The 15,487-nt window shown below is 36.9% G+C and overlaps 1 protein-coding gene and 1 non-coding gene across 6 annotated transcripts in view; one reads left to right on the top strand and one right to left on the bottom strand.

Annotated features, from left to right (window-relative positions):
- CNTN6 (contactin 6) overlaps positions 1 to 15,487 on the top strand; it is a 295,621-nt gene that overhangs the window by 102,868 nt on the left and 177,266 nt on the right. The gene's annotated exons all lie outside the window — the stretch shown is intronic.
- On the bottom strand, positions 2,102 to 2,203 carry LOC111768518 (U6 spliceosomal RNA). The gene has a single exon (XR_002800917.1). It is a non-coding gene; the product is annotated as a U6 spliceosomal RNA (small nuclear RNA).

Raw genomic sequence — 15,487 nt, 5'->3', positions numbered from 1 at the left:
TAGGTACATGTTACATGAGTCCAAAAGTCATTACCCACCACGTTTCTTACCTTTCTTTTATTAATTTTTAAAATATATATTACTTCCACTTTCCTATTTTCAACCATCTCAGAGCATGGTTATTGACACATTTTCAGGGTGAGGAAAGGAAGTGATTTTGAAAAAAATTCTTCAATCTATCACCTCCTTTTGATCCTTTTAGATTGGGCCTTCATTACCTCTTGTTAGAAGTCTCCTAATTTTCTAATGGATAAACTCACCTAAAAGATACCTGTAGGATAATATCCAAAATCCTGGCATGGCCAGAAGACCTTCCCTGATTCTTTCCCCTATGTTAATATCAATTTCCACTTTACCTGACTGTGTGTTCTTTACCAAGGTACCATGCTTTTTTATTTCTATACATGTTTTACTTGCTAGTGCCCCCTCCAAGAATATCTTTCTTACCTTGTCTTTCTGGCAAACCACTACTAATTTTTCAAAATGTAAAACAACTACCTTTCGCCTAGGAAGCTTTTCTTTGTCCAGTATTCTGGTTGTAGGAAACTGGTGCCTACATGGATCACACTACACACCATTTGCAGCATTGGAGGCAAATATTCCTTGTTTGTTGCATATGTGAATGGACACTGTGCTCATTGAGCTGCATCTCTAATCTACAGAATTCAGAACTATTATCAGAGGATGTTCCACTCTTCTGGGGGTAAAAAGATTATCCTAAGTCCAAAACTATTCATATTTTGTCACAGATCCACATATGATGTTGGGTCTCTTTACATACCATTAAGAACAACAACAACAATGAAAAAAGTATGTATATATATGTATTATATGTATAAATATACGTACACACATATACACATATGCATACATACAACCAACACATACCCATTATGAGAAAGCTTGAAAACTTCCTTCAAATAAGAAAATAAGACACTTCTTTTTTGTCTCTACTCTATCTTAGGTACCTTGGAACCATTCTACCTTCAATGTGTCATTATTACTTCCTCCACTTAGGTCACCCATAAAACAATTAAAATGCAAGTATTTGCACAACTCACAAATTGTGATGTCCAATAGGCCAAGTGCATAAAAATCTAAGGTCAAGATCACAAGAATTACTCAGTAAACATAATCAGCACCTTCCCTCTATTTTACAGCTTGGGTTTTATATGTACATTAATTTGCCTGAAGTTGCTGTATTGGCTTAATGGAATACCATTGCCATCTGCTGGTCATATTAAGCAATTACTGTTCTGCCCTTAACCAATTCATTCAGAGATTAAAACAATCTGGTTTCACTGTGCTATTGTTGTAACTAACTTTTACATATTTAAATCGAGTGGCCAATATGACTCAACTTGCCATTTAATGACTCACCATGCATAATTAAACTAGCCTAAGGTAACTAATACTGACTGTATGGAAATAATATGTCTTGGTTGTCAAGAAATATAGACTTTGATATCAGAAATAAACTTTCAAAGCTCAGCTCTACAATTTTTAGCTATGTGATCTTCAATAGATCACCTAACCTGTCAAGGCTCACATTGCTCAAAAAGGTAAAAATGGAATTATAGCAGTGCCTTCTTCATAAGATAAGTATAACCATTAAATGAAATAAGAAATTTGAAACTCTAATACAGTACCTAGCATTTGGTAAGCAATCAACGCATGTTCTTGAATATTATTTCTCTACTATTACTCTTCTTCTGGTTGACATATCTGTAAAGTCAGTTTCCTTTCTGGACCTCCATTTTCTCATGAACTCTATAGTTCAATTTAGAAATATGTGATTTTCCAATGCAGTTTCAGCTGCTATATAAAGTACAACAAACTTATGGTTAGTGGTCTATTTGTTCAACCTTAGTTATATGTGAGGTGACCAACCCTGCAAACCCCAGATTTAAATTTTCATTCAGTCTTCTAACTGAACTCATTTTAAAAAGTCAAAGTATAATTAACATTTAATAAAATACAATGATCTTGAGTATTTAGTTCAATGAGTTTTTATAATTACATTCACCATGAAACCACCACTCAAAACAAGATATAAAACATTTCCATTGCCCCAGGCAGTTTCTCATGTCTTTTTTCAATTAAAAAAACAACAGAATGCCCAAAAACATGTGTTATTCATATGCAGGCTCTATGCTAATCTTCTGTGTATCAGGCCAATTTTACTTCATTCTCCCAAAGTAGGCACTACCCATTGCATTTCTAATTACCTCCCTTTTCCCCTCACATCCAGAAGAAATTATAGGAAAGGAAAAGAATAATTAATGGAGAAATACCGTTGAGCCAATTTAAGATCAGCAAACTCTTGGTGAACATGGCCTCCCAGACTACTTAAAGGTAGAAATTTCCTTTTTATAAGGTGCCTTTATAATATTATTGATATTTTAGAGGGAGAAGACAGGAAATCTCTTAGAGAAATGATGGTGCCCAAACAGAGCATCATAGAGTTGTGGTCATCATATCTCTGAGCCTGAGTCTTGGCTCAGTGGACTTAGAGATTGGGTTTTCCTAGCACAGAGTTGATCAGGTCTTTAAGGATAAATCCTTGGTAAGCAAATTTATAATACTTTTACATATAAATCATAAAAGCAATATATTAGTTTATATTAATTAATACATTAATAATTTAATATAATGGATTGCTTTTCTTTTCATTTTTCAGAATAGTTACATCGATTATCCAGGATACTCCTTTTCAGTCTTTCTCAATCTTTATTTCATTATCTCCTTCCTCCCACCACAGAGGAGACCTTTTAGTCTCCCATCCATGAAATTTTAATAGCATACATATAGTATATCTATTTTTATAATATATCTCTATCTGTGCTTTATACATAAAAAGTAACATTTTTTCACCACCCTCTCCACCCCCTGGAACTAGTTTTCCCGTTCTTGGGGGGTATTGACCCACTGAGAATGTATACCCTATTTCTTTTTTCCCTGCTACCTAGCAGTATGGATTATTGTATTAATCACGCCTTCCTATTTTCTGTACTTTGGATACTTGGACATCCGGAGTCTTGCTGATGACAGAGAGACTGCTCCTCCCAGGGCTAGCCAATTTCCAGAAATAGTAAAGGACTCACCTTTGACCAGTCTTTCATTTGAAAACTAACCAGTTCAGAGCCCGTACCCCTAACTACCTCCTTAATCAGACTCTTATACTCCAAGCCACCATTCCCTTGCCCTAATCACCCCAAGGCCAGGTACTAGACAACTAGGGGCAGCCCCTACATCCTAAAATTATTCAAATTAGTCCATCCTAAACCTTCTTATCCTGTCTTGCCTGTTCCTTCCTTTGGAAACCACAATAAAAGGTCTTGCTTCCATTTTCCTCCACTCCCTCTGCCTCAGACTGATCCCGGTGCCTTCCCTATGTGGCTCTGCTTGATGTGGCATGTCCCCTTCTCTTAGGAACCAGGAGTAACAAACTGTCTTTTCAATGGCAGCCATCTCCTAAATCTGTTGTCCTCACTAGACATGAATAATAATAAAACCTATATTTTAAGACAATTATATATCAGGAAGTTGGTTGGCCAGAATGGAATATGGGTAGTCTTGAGAGATATTTGTTAAAATTGTAGTGAAGCCTTGTAAATTCTCACTGTACCTTACAAAGCATCATCCATAGTGATCTCTATGCTAGTGGGGAGGACAGCAAAGTGATTAATGTACAGCCTTAGCAGTCAGACTACTGGGTTCAAACCCTGACTTTGTTACTTCTTGGCTATGTGATTTTCCACAAGTCACTTGTGCCTTATTTCCTTATCTGTGAAACGTGATAATAATTGTGCCAACTTCATGGATTTGCTATGAGTATTAAACAATATGTATAATTCACTGCAAAGTTCGGGGGTCCCCACGACCACCCTCATTTCTGATACTAACTGTAAGTTCAGAAGGTCCCCAAGATCACCCTCAGGCTTGGTAATTAGCTAGGCAGACTCATAGAACTCAGCAAAGACATTATACTCACTATTACAGTTTATTACAATGAAACAAGACAGGCTGAAATCAAAAGAAGGTGCACATAGGGCAGAGTCCAGGAAACTCCCTAGAGCAGAGTTTCCAGTGGTCCTCTCTTAATGGAGTTGTGAAGACAGTGCTTACTTCTCTCAGGAAGCATGTATGGCAATACGTGGGGAAGCTCACTTGAGGCTTAATGTCCAGAATTCTTATTGATGCTCCATCATGTAGATTTGGTTGACTGCCCATGTGGCTTACCTTAATCTCAAGCCCTTCCAGAGGTCCAGCTGATATCACAGGGTCCAAGCCTGTCTGCACCCCCACCATTGTTAGTATAGACTATCCAGTGTGCCCAAAGCCCCCCATAAATCATATATCATATTTTTAGCAAAGACTACCTGGCATGGCCCAAGGCCCCAGGTAAACAGACACTCCTATCAGACAGGATATTCTGAGGGTTTAGAGATAAACTCCTAGGGCAAAGGGCCAAACATTTCTGTGGGCAAGATTAATCCTTTACTGAGTAAGCATTTAGATAGTGGCCACTCTGGTTAAATACACGGTAAGCATTAGCATTATTATTGTTTTAGTGGTCATGCTAGAATTTCTCTTGCCTGAAAAGTACTATAAAACACTGCCAAAATCTTATTCTTTTTACTATTCTGGGTCTATGCAGACACCTCTAATGGTTAATGGTCTTTTTAGTCATTCATGGTAACATGTGCTTGATTAAAACTCATAGGCTTTGGTTAGACCTACCGTAGCTCTGCCTCTTAGTTTACCCCTTGAATGACCCTAGGTGTTCCCAGACCCTTTCAGGCGTGTTTATAGACAACCCCTGGAGCTATTTCGACAGATGTGTGATCTCATTCACTATATATTGCATCTGACTCTTCTCACCTTTAGTGTAATCTTATATCCATGTTGTTGGGGGACACACTACTGTAACTTTCTATATTCTACACAAAAAACTATACTCGTTATTTCAGCAGCCAAAGATTTTTTCATGAGGCAGTATTAAAGACTTGCACAAAACTCGTTAGCAAGTAATTCCTTTTGCCCAGTCTGAAAAGGTGCTCTCTTGTTATGAAGTGACACAATGAAAGGTTAGGTTCTTATCGCCCCATCTCATTATTGTTGATGCAAAACTCCAAATTAATTTGCTTGTGGTTATGGAAACATTTCCTTTAACCTTGGCGACTCAGTCAGAAAGACTTTGTTTTAGAGATGGGTATTGCTTAACGGCACTTGGCATTTGCTCAGGCTGAACAATCATCCAGAGAGCATGTATCTTCGTTCTGTCTTGGGTAGCGATTGCTGCAGAATTATTACATAGAATAGGTTGTGGAAATCCTTTAGTGTGGTGGCTGGTGCAGAGGCAGTGTGTTTTGATTAGCAGGAGGGACTCTGTAGTTAGGTACCTGGGTTTACCCTGGAACCAGCTATTCATGACCTCGAACAAATAGCTTAACTGCTCTGCTCAAAAGGGGATGGTAGTAATATCACCTTCTTTTTAGATTCAGGAGAAGGAAGGGTTTTTTTTGTTTATTGGTTTTGCTTTCTGCTTTATGCTCTGCCTCTAAAAATAACTGGCACAGAGAAAGCACTCAATAAATATTTGTTGCTGAATGACCAAAGGGTTGTGATGAGAGTAAACTAACATCACACACACAAAGCCCTCAGACTAGGACCTGGAAGATAGTGAGCTCTGAGTAGGCATTCATTTAAAAAAGCATACAGTTAAAACAAAAACAGATTAAACCCTTTATAATCAATAAAGAATTTGGTGATGAGTTTATAGGAAGTTCATTAATTATAATATTAGACTCTTATTTTTGTTGTCCATTTACTTATTTATTCACCAAATATGTATTAAGCAATTATCATATGCACTATTACAGGTTCTGGGCATATGGAGGTAAACAAAAATAGCCAAAAATAAAGGACATTCATGACATTTTCTTCCAAGCCCAGGGCAATTCCCATAAGTCTATCAATGACCAAGAGCTGAGGGAAAAGAAACTCGTAGGACAGTGATGAAAACAGGATATTCAGATCATTAACTTTATTATTAATCTTTTGCCATTTTCATATCTGTCAGGTTCTCTAAAACTCTTGAGATACAAAAGCATTTTCTTGGAGACAAGAGATTATTCAGAGATTCCCCTCTTCATTGCTCATGTCTGCCTTAGAGAATTTCTCAACCAGTTGTTTCAGGTTATAGACATAATTGGCTATTAGTCATTTTAGTGCTATTGTTCATTGACATACATCTCAGCATCATCTCTCAGCCGTCTCAAAAGCAAGGTCCTGCTTTCTGATTAATCTTTGGCTGGTCATTGAGGATATTGAAGCAGCTCCTGTTAATTAGACCCTTTTATCTCTAACCTCATCCATTTTCTGGATGTAATAGTAATAGATGTGCCAGCAATTCCAAGCCCGACCCTGAAACCTTGCTAATCAGCTTCTGTGACCAGCTCGAGGTACTGCTGTTTGAATTGTGAGAGCCAGATTGTTGTGAGAGGTTATATGTAAGTGAGCATTTTTGTTTCCAAGTCAACTACACACATTTAATGAAACCTAACGAGCTCATAAAGTTAAAAAATAAAAAGTACTATCTATAGCGCTTAGTGATATAAGCCAAGCACACACGCACATGACATGAAAAAATAGAGAAATATGAACTTATACGGAGAGGAAGTCCACATAGTGACAAAGAGCATGGGCTCTTCATGTCACAAGCTGTATGAACATGGTCAAGTCACAGCCCTCTGAATGTCAGCCTTCTTATTAGGAGGCAGTTTGGAAAACATTGAATATTAGATTGCTCCTGGAAGAATCGCAATTCTTATTTTAAAGGGTCTGAGAAATTTGAAACAGCTCTAATGAAAGCAATAAAGGAATAGCTTTAAAGTATTTTATTTGGTTTTTCCCAAATACCCAACACAACATGTGTTAGCACACACGGCATATTTAAAAAAATGTTGTGTTATGGGTTGAATAGTGTCCTCCACAAAATTCATGTACACCCGAAACTAAGAAAGGGATCTTCTTTGGAAATAAGGGCTTTGTAAATGTAATTAGTTAAGAATATTGAGACAAAATCACACCAGATTTTGATTGGGCCTTAAATCTAATGACTGGAGTCCTTAGAAGAAGGGAAGAAACATACAGAGAAGGTGGTGATATGAAGATGGAGGCAGAAATTGGAGTGATGCATCTATGAGCCAAGGAACACCAAGGATTGCCTAAGACCACCAAAAGCTGGGAGAGAGCTATGGGATGGTTCTCCGTCAGTGCCTTCATAACAGATCAACCCTGATGACACCTTCATTTTAGGCTTTAAACCTTCTGAACTATGAGAGAATAAAATTGTTGGTTGGAGCCTCTTGCTTCATGGTAATTTATTACAGCAGCCCTAGGAAACTAATTTATACAGTATTCCAAAATGGCAACTTGAGTTGCAAAAAGTGCCACTAAATATATCTCAATAAAAGGGCTTTTTCTCTTCTGCCCATTTGTTTTGTTTCCCTTTTTTGGTGTTTTGAGGTGGGGGTGAGCAACTGTACATGAGAGGCCACAGGGAAAGAAGCACTGCTAAGTAGTCTGATTAACAGCTAACTCATGGCTCAAAAAAAGAATTCTCGGGGCAGTGCAGTGGCGTCATGGTTAAGTTCGTGTGCTCTGCTTCTGCGGTCCAGGGTTTACAGACCCGGATCCCAGGTGCGAAGCTAGCAAGGCTTGTCAAGCCATGCTGTGTGGCATCGCATATACAAAACAGAGGAAGATTGCCACAGAGGTTAGCTCAGCAACAATCTTCCTCAAGCAAAAAGAGGAAAATTTGCAACAGATGTTAGCCAATCTTCCTCACACACAAAAGAGTGAATTCTCCATTATTTTTTCTATTATCACTTGTGCTCTTGCCAGCAAAAGTACTTGGCAGTTGTGAATTATGGGTGTTCGTGAAAAGTTGATAAGACAGTCAGCTTCTCCCATGCTGCCTCCAAAAGAAACACATAAAAGAAATAATAAAATAAGTAATAGCCAATATACAATAGAAATATTTACTAAATTTAACTTGGTCTCCTTGCTTAACTTTGGAATCAGCATGGAAAATTAAGACAAATGTTTACTTTTCTTTTTTGAGGAAGATTAGCCCTGAGCAAACATCTGCCACCAATCCTTCTCTTTTTGCTGAGGAAGACTGGCCTTGACCTAACATCTGTGCCGATCTTCCTCTACATTTTTTAGTACATGGGAGGCCCAGAAGAGCATGGCTTGACAAGCAGTGTGTAGGTCCATGCCCAGGATCCAAACCTTCAAACCCTGGGCTGCAGAAGTGGAATGTGCAAACTTAACCTCTGCGCCACCAGGCCACTCCTGAATATTTACTTTTTGATAGATGAAGAGCTAGACAGAATTTCATCTTTATTTCTTTGTCTAGAAAAAACTCCAGCATATATTTTTCATTCAGCCCTTTGTGGAGCTGCACGAAGTCAGCACTATGTGAACTGTCTCGCTCGATATATACTTAATATATACTTGAGTGTATGTGACACTTGATGATGAGACACCTGAGATACCTCCAAAGCAGCAGAAGGAATAGCCAAGGTCATGGAATCAGAAGCAGCCAGAGGCACTTGGACCCCTTGGGGTTTGATGGGCAATTGAAGAAAAAGACAGTGTTGCCCTAAGTCTAGTTCCTTCTTTTTTTTTTTTTTGCTTTAAAGATTGGCACCTGAGCTAACAAGTGTTGCCAATCTTCTTTTTTTTTTCTGCTTTTTTTTCTCCCCAGATCCCCCTAGTATATAGTTGCATATTTTTTAGTTGTGGTTCCTTCTAGTTGTGTAGTTCCTACTAATTTGGAGACGGCTTTGTAGCTGGACTCCCTGTCAAGCTCCTTAAATGCAAGCATGGCACCTATTGCTTCCCAGGCACTTTTGCATGCAGAATTGGACCTGTTTTTCAAATTGAAAATGTAATCGCAAGCTTAAGTCATGTTTATGGCTCCCTAAAACCCTCAGGATTAGTTCCTCATTCTTTAACATGGCGAAAAGGAACTTCTTGACGTCACTTTGGATATCTATCTTTCTAGCGCCATCTCTTGTCAACTCTTTCCTTAGCAAAGATTCCTACAGTTCTCCAAATGCTCCTTGATCTCTATCAAATCAGGGTATTTGCATTTACTTGTCCTATCCTCTTTCTAGAAAATTCCTCCATCTCTAATTCCTATACTCTTGGGTTTTAAGATCATGGCTACTAATGCCAGACTGAGTAGTTTCAAATTCTACCATGTATAAAATGGAGTAGAATTAGCATTTTCCTCATAGAGTTGTGTTAAGACTTAAATAAGATTAAAAAGTTAGTACATGTAATGGTAAATCAGCAAAAATATCATCACCATCATCTTTCAAATTCCAGCTGGAATAAAATTTATACCGAAAAGCATTTCTTGACTTCACAAGATTCAATTAGATGAAAATTAACAATAACTGTCAAAACACCACAAATGTGAATTCTTTTTGATCCATTAATTCTAATTCCAGAAAATTATGCTAAGGAAATAATCATATATTAGAGAACCAAAATATGGAATCATGTAAACATTTTTATTTAAATGTATCAGTCATATGATGAATTACCATAAAATTTTCAAAATTTGTAGTTCCATTAAAAATAAAATTTCACAAGTGCCAATTAATAGCAGGGGCAATGCTTATATAATATTTTTAACTGAATAACAGCAGAGATTAAAACTTGCCAGCATAGTTTAGAAAAAAATCCTGGAATTATAGGCACCAATATTTTAGTAGTGGGTATTTCATGGTAGCAAAATTGGGTATTTTTTTCTCTTTGTATTCCTGAGTCTTGCAAGTATTCCATAATGAGCATCTATTATTTCTGTAATTGCATAAAATAACCTTAAAATTAAAAAATACTGGTTGAGTAAATGAAACTTTTTCCTACATGCCCACACCAGTCCAGGTCAACTAGATGTGTCATATATTTCTCTTGTCTGATTTTTCCCCTATGAAGAACATGGAAGCAGGTTGATAAAGAATGTGAAGAAAGGGTATGAAGGAGGAGAAAGAAAAGCCTGATGCATACTCATCTTTGTAAAATGTTTACAAAGTCAATGTGGCATCACAGGAGAAATTGCTTATGTTCAAACATTGAAATGAAAAAAAAAAAACAAGAACCAAAATTCAGAACTGTCGGAATCTTGAAAGAATAAACAGAAAATGTCAAGGGCTTCTCTCATACAGGGAATCAACCAGTTTCCCTACTCATAATAGAAAAAAAAATCTTTTGTTGCTTATGAGTCTGAAAAAAATTGAACTCATGTTTGTCATCTCCATAAACTATCCCTGTCATTTAATCTTTATATTGAGAGGAAGACAATATAGCATAATGAATCAGGGGATGCTGTTTCATTTTCTTATTTCATATTCGAGTTTGGTCTAGTGTAATTATGGTGTTTATGAAGTTTAAACTGATGTAGCAAAAGAGAAATAGAGAAAATAAGTGTTCATCCACTCTGACACAGTGAGAAACATTTCTTGATAAGAAAGATCACGTTGGCAAGTACAGAAAATGCACGAGAGGTTTTTATCGACCAATAATTTTAATTTATAAGAAACTATCATTGTAATAAATTGGAAAAAATATAAATCTATTTCTAAATAAAGTTTTAAACCAAAATGAGGAAAACTTAGCAAAAATGCTTTTCAGTTACAGGGATATAGCTCTACCAACACCTTGATTTTAGCTCAGTGAGACCCATTTTGGAATTCTGATCTATGGAATTAGAAGATAATAAATTTGTGTAGTTTCCTGCCACAAAAACAAAAATACGTCACCCCAATCCGTGAGAAAAATCCAAGAAATTATAAATGAGCAGATGTGCCCTTGGCTGTAGGCAAGATCTCTGAGACAGTAATAAGGAATGAGGTTACCAAACATCCAGAGAGATCTGAGCTGATAAAACTTAATCAGGTTGGTTTCACAAAGGGCAAATCTTTTCTGACAAATTTGGTGGCATTTTTGCGTGGCAGAGAGGGCAGGAGAAATACGTGACTGGAATAAGAGACAAAATTCAACTTGAGAGAGTAGAAAGGCATACATGATATACACGGGAATAAGGCACAGGCTTAGCCTCCCAAGGAGACCACTTGGGTGACATTTAACCCCAAACCCATTGATTTCATTAAGATATTCATATCGGCAACAAGCAGGAAGCAGGATTGATGGATCCGCATGCTTAGTTGTGATGCTATATCACCAAAATTATGTCTGTTATTAGCAAATAATGTACATTTGGGGTCCATGTTTGATATTCACAGATTTTTAGAGTGCTTTTCTCAGTTATTTACTTTTCGTTTTCCAAATGTTCTTTTTCTTTTTGGTTTCTTATTGGTATACACATGGAATCAATGCCATTTCAGGCAGATACAATCTTATCTCAGAGAGACACCAATGGAGCCACAGTAATACCTTAATGATAATAATTGGTTGTGTGAGGTTTTCTAACATCTTCACTTGGGGACATTTTCGGAAAGTGCTTTTAGATGCTTTGTGTACTTGACAACATGCTGTTAGTTTTCAAAGGTTAATTTTGAAATGCTCTAAATTGGAGAAATAATAAGGCCAAAGACCCAGAAGTTCAAAAGAGAGAATCTGAGTTTGCCTCTCAGTTGGGCCCCGAGCATCAACCTACAAATAAGCTTGTCCCTTTGGTTCTAAAAATATAAATAATCAAAACTGAAAGGTACACATACCAACAGTTTCTCTAGGTTCTGCTGTTATTTCTGCTTACCACGTTCTTTCTCTTTGCCATCTGACTTCTTTGGAGAGTACTCTGAATGCCATACCATAGTTTTCTTTCAGTCTTGAATTTACCTTAAACTTGTCCTATGTGTCTCAATCCATCTTGACCCTGATAACAAAATTTCTTCTAAAAAAAAAACAGAGACTTCCTGATGGCCAACACTAGCGCATGGTTGTTCTTGTTTTTCATTATCATTCTGTGACACGTGACAATCTTAACTATGTCCTCTATTAAAAATTCTCCTTCCTCGGCCTCCCATACGATGGGTGCAATTGGCACAATAGTAGCTCCGAAGACGTCCATGTCTTAATCTCTGGAACATGTGAATATGTTAGATTATACAGTAGAAGGGAATTACATTTGCAGATGGAATTAAGGTTGCTAATAAGCTGGTCCTAATGGAGAGATTATCCTAGATTGTCTGGATGAGGCCGATGTAATTACAAAGGTCCTTAAAAGTAGAAGAGGGAGACACAAGAAGAGAATCAGAGGGAAATGTGACTATGGAGGAATAGTCAGAGTAATCTGATGTGAGAAGGACTCAATGCACTGTTGCTTTGAAGTTGGAGAAAGGGGTCCATGAGCCAAGGAATGCGGGCCACCTCTTGAAGTTGGAAAAGGGTTCTTCTCTAGAGCCTCAGTAAGGAGTTACAGCTCTACCAACACCTTGATTTTAGCTCAGTGAGACCCATTTTGGAATTCTGATCTATGGAATTAGAAGATAATAAATTTGTGTAGTTTCCTGCCACTGAGTTTGAGGTAATTTTTTGTAGTAGCAATAGAAAACAATGATCGTAGTGAAATAGTCTCAACTTTTCTTATAGATCGTCCTTAGAATCTTTTGGCTGTTTTCTCTCTTTCATTATTTCCATAAATATTGATGATCTCTGACCTTCCATCTTCAGTTTTCTTTTCATTTAATCCCATGCTGTTACTACCTTTTACAAAGCAATGCCATGTGACTGCCTCTTTCCCCAGCCAACTCCTGCTTATAACTAGCTACTGCTTCTACGTCTGTGAGTCCCTCTGGCAATTCAAATTTAACATGTTTTAATCATATTTTTTTAAATAAAAAAATCATGAATCTCAAACAAATATAAATGAACTCACATGAAAGATTTTGTTTAAAAAATTAATAATGTGGGAACTTGTAAAATGTTGCAACTTGTTCAAAGGTAGAATTCAAAGAACCGCACATGCATAGGCAATAAGGAATGGTAAAATGAATTCATAGATGCAAAATGGGTTTATCATGGGTAAATTGCATGGTATGTAAAGTACATATCAAGAAAGCTGTTACAAAACAAAACAAAAAACAAAACCCTGGTTTATCCAAAAGAGAAAAACCAACTGCATTCCACTGGACACAATTCATTTGTGTTTCAATGGAAGAAATTTTTGCATTGTTAACAGTTCCCTCTTCCTTACATTGCTATAAAATAGATAAAAGACATTGAAAGGAAGAGTTAACCCAAAAATATGCACTGGGAAGAATACCTGTAATCTTTGTGTGTCCATTTTGGAATCTCTCACAAATTTCCTCGTATGTCCTATCACGTATCTCTCGTCTATTCACTTTTTCGTTCTCCTGATGATCATTTTACACATTATCATTTCTTCTGAAACTTCCCATGCTTCTTCTCCCATTCTCTGTTTCAGCTGATTATATTCCTTCCTCTTTCCTAAGAAAGCAAAAAAAAAATCAGAAGATAATTTTAACATGCTTTCAATTCCAAATGTATCAGTGTATTTTTGACCTGTCTTTATTTACTCTGCCTTCACTCTTGTTACGGTGGAAGAAATCTTTCTTTCTAAGGCCAGTCACTACACAGTGAACTAGATCCCTCTTCTGTCACCTCCTCAGGGGCATTACTCTGAGTATTATCTCCTGTCTGTCCTGCATTGTCATGTTCTGGCTTTACTGAGTCATGTCCAGAAGCATGCAAATGTGCTGTCCTAGCTCATCTCAGCAAAATATGCTCTTGACCCTGTATCTTTCTCCAATACCATCCTAATTCTCTGGGCCTCTTTATGAAAAGACTCCTTACAATTTCTTTCATATTTACCCTCTCCAGTTCCTCTCTTCACATTGCTCTTTGACCATACTCCATTCAGGATCCATGCTCCACTCAACCACTCTTGCTAAGTCCTCAGTGATCTCTACATTGCTAAATTCAATGGTGTATTTTCCCTTCAACATCTTGGCCTACCATCCCTCTTTGACAAAGCTGATCATTCTCTTCTGTTTGAAATGCTTCTTTAATTTTAGATGATAAGTCATCACTCTCTTAGGACACCTCCTACAAACTTGGCCATTATTCCTCAGTCTCTTTACTTGTTCCTCCTCATCGTTCTGGTCTTTAAATATTGATGTGACTTAAGGCTTTGTTTTTGGACCTCTTCTCTGCTATATGTATGTTCATTCTAATGACTCTCAAATACATACACTCTCAAGAACTCCAGACTCAGACACTCCTGTATTGAATGACACCTTAGACATTTTTAGTTGGGATGTCTAATAGAATCCCTCAGGGGCTTTGTACTTGCTGTTCCTAAGTCTAGAATTTTTTTCTTAATGTGTGTCTTGTTATTCTCTTTCTTTAGATCCTGTTCAGATGTTATCAGACCAGAGATGTGTTCCTTTACCACCTTTTATAAAATAGCACCTCACCTTAACCTCAAATTTCTAGCTCTCTTACCCTTCATTTTTCTCCATAGCACTTCAAACCTTCTCATGCACCATGTGTTTATTTGTTGATTTATTTTATGTCTCCTCCAATTAGAATACAAGCTCTATCAGAGCAGCAATTTTAGCAGTTTTGTCACTGCTGTATTTTCAGACTTGAAGATAGTTCTTGCATGTACTCAGCCCACAAATAAATATTTGTTCAAGAAATGAATGAAAATTGAATTAAACTTGTATCTAATTTCTCATCTCCTTTCATCCTCACTGTCCCTTGTCTTTCCTCTTCTCCTTCTTCCTTTAATAATTTAGGACTTTGACATACACATATTCTTGCATGCATCCATACTGGCTAGCTCAGAGTAATCCTTAATGCTCTCTTTCTCTCATCTCTCACATCAAATCAGTTATATTATTCTGTTGGGATTGCCTCTAAACACTTCAAAATAACTCTGATTGTCCTCATTCTCTTCATCCCTACTGACAATGCTCCAATTATCTCAGTGTTTTCAAATGTTTGATAATCTCCCTAATCTGTGGTTTCTCTTCCTTTTCCTTCCTTCAGTGAATAATAAATCTAAGCATGTCATACTTCTGCTCAAAATTGAAAAACATTTCCATGTTTTCTAACTGTTTATACAACATCTTCAAATCCCTGTCATGTCATTTAAGGTCCTTCAAAACTGTTCTAAATCTACCGTTTCATCCTTATATTTCATTACTCTCCTACTTTCTAGCCTAGTTATATTTTTTGAATGACAGATATTTTCATATCTTTATTTAAGCTATTTTTCTTATAATTTCCTTACTATACCCTTCCCTTTCAAAGGCATTCTTATGCTGTTACATGTAGCTCAAATATTTCATCTTCTGTCACTCTTCCATAACCTTTAGGTGGAATCAATTACTTCCTTCTCTGGGCTCCCTTAAAATTATGTGTATGCTTTTGGAATAATACCTTTCCTGTAATATTGCAGTTAGTTAATAGTTTT

This window comes from Equus caballus, chromosome 16 (genome assembly GCF_041296265.1).
Source record: "Equus caballus isolate H_3958 breed thoroughbred chromosome 16, TB-T2T, whole genome shotgun sequence".
Taxonomy (NCBI): Eukaryota; Metazoa; Chordata; class Mammalia; order Perissodactyla; family Equidae; genus Equus; species Equus caballus.
The sequence above is the reverse complement of the archived record's forward strand: the minus strand, read 5'-3'. Positions and strand labels throughout refer to the sequence as shown.